The following is a 14,749-nucleotide window of genomic DNA, read 5'->3' on the forward strand; positions in this document are numbered from 1 at the left end:
ACAGTTTACCCTTAAGTACTAGTTCATTCCAGCTAATTTTCGTAATACCCTGTTGGCGAAAAACTGTGTCAACATTTTGGTGCTTTCATTGAGAGCTACAAATTAGGGCCATTGAAAAAGACTCAGGAAAAAGTTCATCATGGTAGTCACTCGTTCAAGGCACGGTAACGAAACAGACCAGCATGGTGGGTAGGAGGCTTACCATACCACTGTTTCTGACGAACAAGGCCCGGAGATCCAGCAGCGATCGGGAAAATAACCGATGGGCCACGGCGACACTGGAAGTTCAGCACCTCTACCGCCGAATCTGAACCCGGATTACTTGACTGCGGTAGAGATGGAGAACATGCAGTTGAGGAGCCATCTAGCTAAGGCCAATCAGCAAATCGAGGAAGTCTTGGCTCGGCTACCCCCTCTTGCAACAAACGTTAACGTCAGAAAGAGGCAAGGCGGGACTCGTAAGTCTCGTCGGGATAGTCGACCTAAGCCAAGTCGATCGGTTAGAACCTCAACTCCAAGGTCTACTCCTATGTCACCCCATCACCAGGAAACCTTGTTTGGTGGCTTTCCCAGGGATCATCAACGACTCAGCCAGTCGGTAAGAACCTTGACTCCGAGTTCAACGCCGCCGTCGAATTCTCATGGCAACCCATGCAGACGGTCAAGGAACAACTCGCAAAGATGGCTTGTCCCGACCGACTTCCCTGTACCGCAATTAGATTGCCATGCACAGGGAACCAGAAATGGTGGAGCAGATCAACCTCGGGCTAGTTTGATCTGACCTGATGGGACAAGAATTGCTTCACCAATCAGACACCCTCTGTCGCCGATCAGGCATCCATCCCCACCTTGTTTTTCTCAAGACGTCCCTGCCTATAGAAACAGCAGGAGGAATTCTCCTCCTGCTGCCCCTGCTCATGCCCCACGAGCACGCGAGAATGCTCCAGATCCTCATCCTCGACCGCAAGCTCTGAGCTTCTCTAATGGAAGTTATTGGATGGAGGATCGTCGAAGTGGTAAAACCATCACAGATTTGAGGAATCAGCTAAGCTCAGCTCAAAACCCTCGGGTTGATCCACATACCGATCTGTGAGATCGCCCAAACTCACAAAGGACCATTCCAAATTGCGATGGAGTCAGCGGCACTCACCATGAGGGAAGTCCTTCCGAGGTACGTGGTAACGAGAATGCCCCACCAAACCAAGCTCGAGCTTGGAGGGACAATAACCCGTCAAATGTGTACAGTCAAATGGGATCTGTTCAACAGCCCTAGGGAACCAAGGACCCAGCCCTCGAGAGGCTGGCCCATATGGAGGAACCCATGAAAAGACTCCTATCAGAAAAGTAAAAAGACGAGTACAACTCAAGGGACGAGCTTGAGCTCTTCACCCCCAACATCGCAACAACACCATACACACCAGGTTTCAGGATGCCCCATTTGTCAAAGTTCAACGGAGACGGAGATCCATCCGACCACTTGGGGATGTTCAATACCCTAATGATGGCCCATAACATCGGGCCCGAATTAAGATGCCTAGTATTCCCTTCGACTCTGGTCGAACCAGCCAGGCAATGGTTCAAGCAATACAAGAAGCACTCTATCAGCTTGTGGAAGAGTTTCTCTGTCAACTTCAAGAGGGCATTCTGAGCTTCTCAAGTAGCTCGAATAAAGGTAGACTCCTTGGCAAACGTAAAGCAGCAGCCCAGAGAGCCTCTAAAAGCTTACTCGAGTAGGTTTGCCAACATCGCTGCGCGAGCTAGAGATGCGAATGAAAGCTCCAGGGTTATGGTGATGAGAACAGGAATCCTTGTCGGAGGCGACCTGTGGAAAGAGATCCAGAGAAAAGGTGTCAACACAGTGGACGAGCTCCTGAATAAGGCTCATAGATTGATCAACCTGGAAGAAGCACAAGCTTCGGTCGCAGGAACCAGCCAAGTACCTGCCCAGCCCGTTGGAGAGGTAATGGACGTGGCAGCTACGGCTTAAATCGTTACCCAGAATAACCTCAGGGGAGGAAGCAAGAGGAAGGGAAATGGCAAAGGCGGCCATAATTGTTCAAAGAAAAATAAGCCCGTGGAGAAATTCAAGTCGATATATGTGACTTACACTGATCTCATGGATACCAGGGAGCGTATCTTCTTAGAGAACTATGCCCACCTCCCGTGGAAGAAGCCCGAGCCTCTAAAAAATCAAAGGACGAAGAGACACCCGTCAAATTTTTTTCGATTCCACAATGACATCGGTCACAACACCGATGATTACAGGCATTTGAAAGATGAGATTGAGACACTAATCAGGGCCGGACCCCTAGCTCAGTATGCTTAGAATCGAGTCATCCCTAATTAGCCCGCTCGGCAAAACATTCAGTCAGCTACGGAAGCCCTCGCAAATTAGATAGGGGCCTAGGTGAGTTAGGACACCCCTCTTCCGATAATAGGACGGGAAATAACCACCATCTCTGGAGGCCGTCATCTGGCGGGCACGAGCATAAATGCCCAAAAGAGGTATGTCAATGAGCTGAGGTCTCACGATGGAGTAGAGTTCATCCCGGAGCAGCATTTGTCTAAACAACAACGATTGGAGAAACAACCAATCAGTTTTACTGAAGAAGACACTAGCCATGTCCAATTCCCGCATAACGACCCTCTAGTCATAACCGTCTAGCTCGCCAATCGGAGAGTTAGGCGGACCTTGGTCGACAATGGGAGCTCTGTGAACCTGCTATTTAGGTCCACATTGGAGAAAATGGGATTGTCTGTGGCCGAGATAAAGGCAACCTCCATGATGTTGTACAGGTTTTTCGGAGAAAGTTCGATAGCTATCAGAACGATCGAGTTGGTGATAACCTTGGGCGAAGGACCACAAACTGTTTCTAAGCTACTTGAGTTTGTGGTCGTGGACTGTCTGACCACGTACAATGCAATCATGGGTAGGCCCACACTGATGGCATTCGAAGTTATAACTTTCATCCGCCACCTCATGATCAAATTCCCTTCATCAATGGGAATATGTACTGTCCGAGGCGATCAGCTCGCTGCTAGGGAATGCTATAGCATTTCCATGAAGGGAAAATCACAACCCGGGCAGCAGACTATGGCCGTGCAAGATCAGGGAGAGGAATCCCAAGAAGTCATAGATAATCCTGGGATGGAAGAACCTCAGTAGGTCAGTTGTAGGGAAATCAGCCTGAGTGAGGATATTGATTCCTAGATGGGTGAAGATAGATCTAAGCTCCAGGCTATCGAAGGCCTCGAAGAAGTAAACATTGATCCCAAAGATGCTTCGAGGGTCGTTAAGCTTGGGAAAAATCTTGACGCCGACAGAAAGGCAGAACTGATTACTTTTTTACATGAAAATTTAGGCTTTTTCGCTTTGTCCCATGAAGACATGATAGGAATCAGCCCGACTGTCATCACGCATACGCTCAATTTGGACAAAAGCATGCTTGCGAAATCCCAGAAACGGAGGTGTCTGGGTATGACTTAAGCTGAGGCACTAGAGGAAGAAGTAGCTAGGATTTTGAAGTTTTGCTTCATCTGCGAGGCTAAGTATCCGATTTGGGTCGCCAATCCTGTCCTGGTCCCAAAACCAAATGAAAAATGGCGGACCTGCATCGATTTCTCTGATCTAAATAAAGCATGTCCTAAGGATTGCTTCACCTTGCCAAGGATTGACCAGTTGGTGGACGCCACCGCAGAGCATGAGCTCATGTCCTTCATGGATGCGTACTCTGGATATAATCATATCGCCATGAACCCTGCGGACCAGGAACACACTTGCTTCATGACTCCAACCGATGTGTACTACTATAAAGTCATGCCCTTCGGGCTAAAAAACGCTGGGGCAACCTACCAGAGGTTGGTTAACAGAATGTTCGCAGATCAGATCGGAAAAAACATTGAAGTGTATGTTGATGATATGCTAATCAAGTCAAAGACTACCAATAACCATGTCTCCGATCTGAAGGAGTGTTTTGGAATTCTAAGGAAGTATAATATGAGGCTAACCCCCAGAAATGTACTTTCAGAGTGGCACCGGGAAAATTCCTGGGATTCATAGTCAACACTAGGGGGGTAGAGGCAAACCCGGACAAAATCAGATTGCTACTACAGATGCCCTCGCCCAGGTCACATAAAGATGTCCAAAGTTTGACAGGATGAGTGGCGACCCTCAATCGGTTTATTTCTAAATCCACTGATAAGTGTTTGCTATTCTACAACCTGCTAAAGGGGAACAAAAAGTTTGAGTAGACTGAAGAGTGTGAGCAGGCTTTCATCGACCTAAAGACACATTTGGCCAAGCCACCAGTGTTATCTAAACCAAAGGAAGGAGATCACTTTTTCCTCTATTTAGCCGCGATCGAAAATGCGGCCAGCGCCGTGTTCGTCCGGGAGGAGGACTGGGTTCAAAAGCCAATATATTATATAAGCAAGAGATTTCTCGGAGCAGAATCTCGATATCCTCTAATGGAAAAGCTGGCATTCTGTAACGACCCAACTATTCTAGACTTTGGACCATTAATAACTACTATACTAATCTTAAGAAAACGTACATATGAAATAACCATAACATTATTTAAAAACTGTAAAGTGAAGGTTAAATACATAAAAATGCGGCTTGGGTATGGGATCCCATTGTTTGAAAATTAAATAGAACATAACTTAAATATTAAAATTCGTTACAAAACAAAGTTCGAAAAATACATATAAAGCATAATTTTAAATGACTAGAAAATAACTTCATCCTCGATTCGTTCACGCAGTCCACCGATTTCCATTCTCCCTTAATACACAACCCCAAGCTACCAAGAACCTTCCTGCCACCAAAACTATTTTCCTGCACATATAAAACATAAAGGAAAGAGCCTAATGCCCAGCAAGGAAAATCTACTACAAGCATGAAACATATACATACACATAAACTATAAACTATAAACTATAAACTGTAAACTATAATCGTATGAATATATAAATACAACATCTATTACAATGGCCATCATACTTCTTGGGACTTCCTAGCTAAGCAATCATATGCCCATAAATTTACGGGGCTAGTTATCTAAACATGTCACATAAATTCATGGGGCTCGTTTTCTAAACAATCATATGCCCAAGGAAATCTACTACTGGGACTTGTTATCTAAACAAGTTATTTATTTGTTATCTAAACAAATTATGTGATTGTTATCTAAACAATCCAACAACTAAAAACATATCATACTTACAACATAAACATATATCAACAACATAAAAGCATACAAATCTATCCCATTTTCCTTACGAAAAACTGGGATGTGAGAACAAGATCAGGACTTTGGAACACTCCTAAAAACCATAATAGAGAGGTGAGTATACTAAGGAAAAGAGATGAAAAGAATGAACTACACCATCGAAAAGATACTTACCAACAAGAACCTTGTTGACAGTGAAATCTCATCAACGAAATTAGATTGGAAAACTCAAAGATATGTCAAGTGATATTCAGATGAGAACTTAGAATGGACTTATGGAAGCATAAACATAGATCAACAATAGAGTAAAATATGTATATTGCTTAATAGATTCAACTTACAATGAATTTTCCAACCCCTTATTCTGAGGGGTCAAGCTATATTTATAGTTGGGCTCTAATGGCCCCCTTATACATGGTGGTCCCCTGGGACCGATTAGTACATGAGTACACTGCTAAAGGTAACGACACAGGTGGTAGTGGTGCTGGAAGAGTGGTGGTCTGCTCCAGTACATGTCAGAGGTCTGCAAAAGTGCTATTGTCTTGGTGCCTTATTATGCCTCCACTACTTTTCTGGTACGGACCTCATAAGCGTGCTGAAGGAGTTCGTACCATGTACCATTCTTGTACTGCCATTACTTGTCTGGCATGGACATCATGTCCGTACTCTAATTCTTCTTGGTTCGTAGGCGCATATTGTACCTATACGGCTTCCTCGAGCCACAAGTTCCTATCCTCACAAGGTATCTTATTCCCATTGACTTCAAGTGTTGACATCCTTATATTATTCAAAGGTGCTTGGAAATTATGGACCTTCTGGGATGGCACCATGAAAATGAGCCGAGAGATATCTCGTGATGCCTCCGTCGAGCCACCCCCAACAATCCTTGTGGTGTGTGGCATGCGAGGCGAGGCCCCTAGGCGCACGAGACGGTCATCTGGGCGAGACCCCCTAGGCGCACGAGACAGCACCTGGGCGAGGCCACTAGGCGCGCGAGGCAGTCACCTGTGCGAGGTCCCCTAGGCGCACGAGACGGTCACTTGGGCAAGGCCCCATAGGCACGGGAGACGGCACCTGAGCGAGGCCCCTAGGCACACGAGACGCCACCTGGTGAGGCCCTTAGGCATGCGAGATGGTACCTAGACGAGGTGAGGGTCATGGTTGCATGAGGCGCGAGGCCGTGGCTGCGTGAGGCGCGAGATGGCACCTGGGCGAGGCCCCTTGGAGCGAGACCATGATGCATGACCCTTGGTGAGGGGTGCTTGGTGGTGTCACGGGGAGAGGCGCGTGAGCCCCTGGTGGTTTTGTGAGGCCATGTGCACGGACCCCAAGTGGTGTCGCAAGGCCATGCGCGTGGGTCCCAGGTGGTGTTACGAGGCCATGCGCGCGCGGGTCCTTGGTGGTGTTGCGAGGCATATGACTCGGGTGCCCTCGACATATATGGCTCTAGCGCCCCTTGCACGTTGGTAGGCGCAAGCCTTAGGTGCCTTTGTCAATTCTCACGTATGTGAGTACATCTTGACCAATGAGCATGTCAACCTCGCCCGACACCCCGGACCTCATTATGTGAGGGCCTTGTGCACCTATCCTTTTGCAATGTTTATTTTGGCCTCTTAGCTTAGCAGGGCCAAACCCCATGACTCATAACGTGTTGCTTCCCCTGTGTCAACCTTCCATTTTCGAAAGGCCTATAGGCTTAAGCCTGATAGCATGACTAAGCGACCTTTGTCCCTGTGTTCCGACCAGGGACTAGAGATTTTTTCTTTAGTGGATTTTTGGCATCCACACTTGCCCCCCCAGTCTATAGGGAGGCCTTTAGGCGTTCTTGTAGACTCTTCTCTTCCTTAGCATCTTTTTTTTTTTTATTTATCAAGCTTGAGGTCCTTTGGAACCCACGAGGAAGGGGGTTCATAGGTCTCTCTTTGGTGTACCTTGATTGTATCTATAAGGATATGTTGACCCCTTGGGTTCTAGTTATCCTTTTATATATTTCTGCGCACGCTTATTATTTCTTGCGAGAAACGTCCTTCTCGTCATTAGGCATAGTACTATTTTTGCAAGCGTCTTCTTTGAGACCCTTTTTGCAAGCGTCTTCTTTGAGACCCTTTTTGGAAGCGTTTACTTTGAGACCCTTTCTGTCAGCGTCTACCTTGAGACTCTTTTTGCAGGCGTCTACTTTTGAGGCCCTTTTTGCAGGCGTCTACTTTTGAGACCCTTTTTGCAAGCGTCTACTTTGGAGACCCATTTTGCAGGTGTCTACTTTGGAGACCCTTTTTGCATGCGTCTACTTTTGGGGCCCTTTTTGCAGGTGTCTACTTTTGAGACCCTTTTTGCAAGCATCTACTTTGGAGACCCTTTTTGCAAACATATACTTTGGAGACCCTTTTTGCATGCGTCAACTTTTGAGACCCTTTTTGCAGGCGTCTACTTTGGAGACCCTTTTTGCAAGCGTCTAGTTTGGAGACCCATTTTGCAGGCGTCTACTTTTGAGACCCTTTTTGCCATTTTTGAGGTGATCTCCCCTCGGTTCGGGACTTTCATGGCTAGATGGTCTATGTTCAATCTCCAACTTAGTCAGCGACCCCTCTAGCACGACACCCCCTTCTATATGGAATATTCAGACATACTGGTAGTAGGGCGACTGAAGGAAGGTTCGCATTTTTCAACATGCGAGTTCTCATGGCCCTCTTCCACACGTATGTAAATCTGTGCTCTCTCTTGAAGTCATCCAAACTCGAATCTTCTCTTTTGAGCATGCTACCACATAACTTGCTTCCTGGTCGTACTCCGGCTGTAATAGCCATCCTGAGCTCTGCTTTGGTTAAACTTCCCACCTTCGTTGCTTCCATATTGAATCTATGGATATAGTTCTTCAGACTTTCATTCTCGCCTTGTTTTATGTTAGCGAGGCTGGTAATGGGCATGACGTAATCACAAGCCGCATGGTGTTGCTGAAGGAATTCATTGGATAATTGTTGCCATGATTTGATTGTTCCTGGCCTTAACCTCCTAAACCACTTGTACGCCACTCCTTTAAGCGTAACGACAAAGCAATGGCACTTTGCCATGTTGTTGACCCCTTTTAACCTCATCAAGTTGTTGAAGGAGTCTAAGTGATATTTTGGGTCTGTAGTACCCTCGTACGGAGTCATGCGAGGCTCTCTGAAGCCAGTGGGCATTTGTTCAGCTTGGATCTCCCTTGGGAAGGGATAATCACGGTCAAATTCTTCGTCATCTGTGTGCCCCCTAAGCGAAGTGGTAATCTTGCCCCGAGGGTTTCGCATTTTGGTGTCTAGTCCTCTCCTCTTTTTGCTTGAGGTGTCTCGCGGGTCCTTAAACTGGACCCTTGCTTTGGTTGTGCTCCTCGGGGGAACCATGGGAGGCGCTTCTTTTGAGGTGACTTCTGCTTCGTTCTTGTGACCATTGTCTTCCATATGTCTTTGCTCCCGGGGGCATTTCGTCGGCCTAGGTCCCCCATGGGACTTTGTCGGGGGAGTGTTACTGGTGGAAAGTCGGGTTCCCCCATCGTCTATGGGGACAGTGTTTTCCCCCTTTACACGCTCCTTCTTTTTATGCTTAGGAAGGGGTATGCTCGACTTTCCTTGCAGTAGGTCGTTTAAGATCTCTTGGATGCTTTCTATCATGGTTTCCAGCCTTCGAGTCTTTTTATGTAACTCTTGAATCTCATCCTTGTAGAAACAAGTCCTTGAGCTGGAACTTACCGAGTGCACCCTGGAACCCTTGCCTGGCCCATGCGTCGATGGACCTGGGTCTTGGTGGCCTGAGCGCGGTGCCACCATGGGTCGGTGAAGTGGATACACTGGTGGCTTTAAATGACCTCCATCGGGTTGGATAGCCAAGGACGGTGCTTCCTTCTCCTCCCTTGGGGGAAGATGTTCCTCTGGCCTACCTCCATGCTTAGGTGGTGGGGGGTCTTCCTTGGAAGCCCTCCTCTCTACTTCGTCCCATCGAACCTCATCATCTTGTAGTTGTCGTAGGCTTTTTGAACGCCTTAGCATCCTTCTTTGTTAGAAGTAATGAAAGAACGTTGGCTTGATGCTTGTTCACTACACCAAAAAGGGCATAGGATAACACTAAAATCTAACAGAATAAAATAGTATTATGCTTGGTAAAAAGCGTGTCTCTCAAAATTTTGGGCGCCATAATTGAATTGTCACGTTTCTCTCCCTGTTTCTCTCTTATCTATTTAAAACTTTTTATATTAATAAAGTAAAAATCCCTAAATCTCTTTTTCTTCCTATACGGGCCTCTCCTCTCAGCTGCCCCTTCATTTTCTCTCTATTTCTCTCAAATCATCTCTTCTCAAGCTCCATGTCTCCCCTGTCTTCTTCTCTCACTTCCATGGGAGACCACGACTACACTCATGGCGGCGTGCGGTGGCTCACAACGATGATGTGCGGTGGTTTCCATGGAAGCCGAAGAACATTGACAGATAGAGCTAGCTCGGTGGTTAGTGCTCTGCCCACTGTTCTTGAGAATCCAAGCCCACCCAAATCATCCTTCAATGAGGTACGAGATGATTTTTTTTTTTTAGAAAAAAATTGGGTTTTTATTCAATTTGGATGATGGTTTCTGGGAAATTTCTGAAATGGGTTTGATGGACTTCAATAGTTGATTGAGTCTCAAAAATATCAAGCGACAAAGTGAAAAATTAAGTCCAAATATTAAAACAAATGCCTCTTTTTATTTCTCTCTCTACTTGTTCTCCTTTCTCCCCAAATTTTTTTTTATATCTCCTCTCTAACGTTCACCCTCAATTACATCTAGGTCTTAATAAAATAAAGATTGGATCTTTTGGAAAGCCTTTGAGAAAGGCTAGGTATCTTGGCCAGCTAAGCTGCGTAGAGAGTTTCAAGTCTTTCTCTACTTCTTGTATAACCCAGATCTAAGTTTGTCTAACCCAGGTATATGTGTTGATTTTCTATACTAAAAGAAATGAAAAATACTTATTCTTTCTAGTTTAAATATATGTTCTTGGCTTATACACGTTTTAATATGAGAGCTAAAGTTAGTGGCTATTCTATTTGGTTTTTTGATTTTATAAATATTAGACAAGAAATATATATATCTGAATGCCATATTAAGAGCTAGGTATGATCAAGGTTTTATCTTTTTCTTATGCTTTAACTAACCACTCATTGATATTTGCTTCTTTTTTTTTTTGTGAAAAAGGTAGATTTGAATGTAAGGTGCCAGCAATACTGATAGTTGTAGCTGCCATTGGATGAGTTTCCATAATTTTTTTATTTGTTTATTGCATTTACATGAGAAGAATAAAGGTAATTATTGTTTTTCTCTGTTTTAGTCACTTTTGCTTTAATATGATCCATATGTGATATCTAAAACGTAGAAGCTAGGCAAGATTTCTGGTTGTTTTTTTATCTTTACTATTCTTGTTGTTTATTGGTCTTGTATATATAGTGGCACCTTTTCATTTTTGTGGTATTTTCTTCTGCAGAAATTTGCATTCTCTCTAGTTTGATTTGCTATCTAGTTTGTGTTGTTCTTTCTGCTCTATTTTAATTATAGGTGTTGGGTTAGTACATCTTCTTTTTTCTTTCATTTTTGTGTGTCCATACCTTGAGTGAAGTCCCTGTCAAAAGAAATAAACTTTTTCTTTTTAAAAGATAAGCCACAAACCACTACAAAAAACTTAACTTTTAGTCACAGCCATTTTGTGACAACAAAAATAATATGTGACTAAATATATTTTTTAGTCATAATTTGAAGCAAAAAATATTTTAGTGACAACAAATTTTTAGGAAAATGCAGCAAGTAAGATTCTAGCAAATTCCAACAAACCTTTGGGGCATACAAAGTGCAAATAAGATTCTATCCAAACAAAACATGCCATTAGAAACAGCTATGAAGAATAGAAAATAATACAAGATTCACAACTTACTTTATTGAGAAGCAAATGATTCAGAGGCCTCCATCTGATCACTTAATTTACTCTATTACAGGCTTGTATCATTCAGTATAACGAGTTAGATACTCAGTAGGGCTGAAGGATCAATCAAAATTTTGGGTTAGGATTGGTAGAAAGTGTAAATGCAGCATTGATGGAAGTATTTTCAATGTTCTTAGTTTTAGTCATTGGGCTTATATTTATAGGTAAAATTGTACAAAAGTAAACAAGAGGCTGTTTCAGTCTGGTTTTCATGGTAGCTGGTTTGAGTTTGTTTCGGTTAAGCAAGAATTGGAAAAAGTTATACACTAAACCAAAGAGAGGTTGAATTTGGTTTGATAGGAAAAAGTGAATATAATTCTAACTGTTCAACAAAAGAATAAACAAATCCACCTGGGGTGTTCTTTTTCTTCTCCCTCTACCAATAACTTGCCTTGGCTATCAGATTTTGGCTCGTTTTACTTAGGTTTTTACCAAAAGACAATGGTTAGCATTATGAAATTGATGTGAGAAAATAAAGGAGAAAATAGTTATACTTGTGTATATTTTGTTTTTGAGTGAGTGACTTTGAGATATTTCCATCTCCATGATAGTGGAGAGTTCGATAGAAGTATTGTTGGCAATGGAAATTTATTGTGTGATTTGGTGTGATGTGAATTGATTTGATTGGTTTATTTGTAAAAAAGAAATAAAAGTATTGTGAAATACAATGAATTCTTCATATCTTTTAGTGTTAAATTTTCTCACTTCCAAATAGATAAAACAATGGCAAAAAAATAGTGATTCAATTTTTACTGTATTTTATATGTTGTGATGAGCAATTGAAACACAGATAAAAAAAGTATCAAAGATGGATAAAAGACAAAAAATATCTAAAGAAACAACAAATAATTTGAAGATAAGGGTCAAAAAGAAAAAGAAGAATGTAAGCTACTAAAGTTGAAAAAAAAAGAGTTAAAAAATGAGAGGACAATAGGAATGAATCTTTTTTCTTGGGTTGGCTTGTTAATGAAGAATACTTTTGTGTCCTTTAGAAGTAGCAGCCTAATGAACAAGCAAAGAACCTTCCAAAACCTTCTCTCAAAAGCTCTGGTTTATAATAAGATATCACTTCAATTCATTCATGCACACACAAGCACAACTCATCTTCTTTGTTTCTGCATTGTGCAGTAGCTTTTCCCAAACCTCATTTCCTCCACTTAAAATGGTTGATAATAAGCTATTCAAATATGTTTCCTTAGTACTTTTGGTGCTTAATTTTTGTATGTATGTCATTGTGTTGAGCATTGGTGGTAATGCTCTCAACAGAGCCATTGACTATGGCTTTGTCATTGGTATATCTCAGTCTCTCTTTACTTCATTAGCATGATAACCAAAGAAAAAAGATACTATTTTTCTTCTTCTTCACTACAGGTCCTGATTTTCATCAAATATTTCAAAAATTGCATTCTTACCTAAAATTGCATTCATGCATTGAATATTTCAACAAATTGCTTATTGTTTTAGTTTCTGTGATTGTGTTGTGTGTGATGATCATTGTTATTCAACCAAGTCTCATCCTCAGTCTTTATACTCTCAATCATGTTTCTTCTACGCCTTAAAGTATCTCGTTTGGTACAAATGATAGTTAAAGTCGATTATGTGTAAACAAAATAAAATTATTAGAATTGGAGATTATTTGGAGGGTACTTAATTTGGTTATAATTGTTCTAAGATATATGTAACATATGAGATTTACCACATTCGTGTTGCATTTAATAGTTAAGGCTTCTTCAGCTGGCATGACAGGAAATGATGCCAACATAAAACTGAAACCAAACTCATCAAAGCACATCAAATCTAAACTACTTAAAGTATATAAAACTAAACAAATAATATTTATCTACACTAATTTGTTACTTCTTTGTATGTTGACCAGATTCATGTGTCGTGTGCTTTTATTTCATAAAAATTAAACCAAACTCATCAAAGCACATCAAATATAAGTGTAATGATTTAATTACAATGGTAATTAAGTAAGTAACATTCTGAGTGCATAATCAATTGCTGATTTTATGTCAATTACTTTTCAGCTTTTTCATTTAGCTCTTTCTTCTTCTTTTTTATTATTATTATTCATCTCTATCTACCCTCAATTAATTAGCTTGCTTAGTTTAATAATCAAATGTAAACAAAGGCTAGTTGTTTTTTTTTCTTATTTACTATTTTTATCATTTAATTTTCTTGTATCGTTTTTCTTCTTATTTACTATATTGTTTTAGCAAGGATATATAATGGAATTTGGATTGGAAAATCTGCAGGGATCATGACGAGGCGACCTTTGGTCTTGCAGCTTGACAAGACAAACGAGGGAGCTCAGAAATACGCCAAGTTTCTTCACCTTTGCAATAGGAGATTCACAGATTTTGGTATGTGGTGTATAACTTAAAAATAAATTTGATTCGTATCTGTTTGTACATGATCAACTTGTTGCTCATTAGTTCTCGTGTTGATTTTTTGCTTGATAACTTGTGTTTACATGAAACAAGAATTGATGTTCAGTTTTTAAGTTACATAATTACAGGTGGAAACTAGCTTAAGTCTTATGTTCTTAATAATAAAAGGAGTTTTTTTTTACAATGTGCAGGTATATTGAGATGATTTCTTTGGAGTAGTTCTTGACAACATTTGTAGTTGAGGCCTTTAGAATGGAAGAATGTATTTCACTAATTTTTGTATACATTTCTTGTTTTGTATTTAGTGATAAAGGAATCTGAATTGGGCATAAATTATGTTGTAATATGATTTCTTAAGCCTAGACTAGTAGACTAAATATTGTAATTACATTTGAGTAATTAATAAAAATTTATTTATGTTACCTTATTTGGCTTCAACTTTCATATTTGTTTTCCTAGTTTTGTGTAAGTAAAAAATGATTATGTTTCTCTAAGCTAATATAGCACATCTGTTATACTAAAGTGTAGTATAACACAAATAATGTGTTATACTAAAGTGTAGTATAACACAAAAATGTGTTATACTAAAGTCTAGTATAACACAAAAAAAGTGTTATACTAATGTGTAGTATAACACAAAAAAAGTGTTATACTAAAGTATAGTATAACACAAAAAAAGTGTTATATAATCGACTATAAATAACATAATTCAACACTTATCTATATATTTAAATAACACAGAAATTGTGTTATCGTTGACAGTACAATAACACATCTGTATAACACTGATAAAGTGTTATGTAAAGTACCCTGACCTACGATAACATAGTCGGTCTTAACATATCAGAAAGTGTTATCGTATGTTTTGATAACACATTTTCGGTGTTATTAAAAGCATTTTTTCTTGTAGTGGTTCTTCCCATAGACGGCGCCAAACTGTTGACGGTGAAATACCATCAACGAAATTAGATCGGAAAACTCAAAGATAAGTCAAGTGATATTCAGATGAGAACTTACAATGGACTTATGGAAGCATAAACACAGATCAACAATAGAGTAAAATCTGTATATTGCTTAATAGATTCAACTTACAATGAAGTTTCCAACCCCTTATTCTGAGGGGTCAAGCTATATTTATAGTTGGGCTCTAATGG

General features: G+C 41.1%; 1 long non-coding RNA gene across 1 annotated transcript; it reads left to right on the top strand.

Annotated features, from left to right (window-relative positions):
* Positions 1 to 9,532: 9,532 nt before the first annotated feature.
* LOC133833829 (uncharacterized) lies at positions 9,533 to 14,022 on the top strand. Its single transcript, XR_009893155.1, has 4 exons — positions 9,533 to 9,761; positions 10,425 to 10,531; positions 13,461 to 13,568; positions 13,787 to 14,022. It is a non-coding gene; the product is annotated as an uncharacterized LOC133833829 (long non-coding RNA).
* Positions 14,023 to 14,749: the final 727 nt, after the last annotated feature.

Source organism: Humulus lupulus, chromosome 5, assembly GCF_963169125.1.
Source record: "Humulus lupulus chromosome 5, drHumLupu1.1, whole genome shotgun sequence".
NCBI lineage: Eukaryota > Viridiplantae > Streptophyta > Magnoliopsida > Rosales > Cannabaceae > Humulus > Humulus lupulus.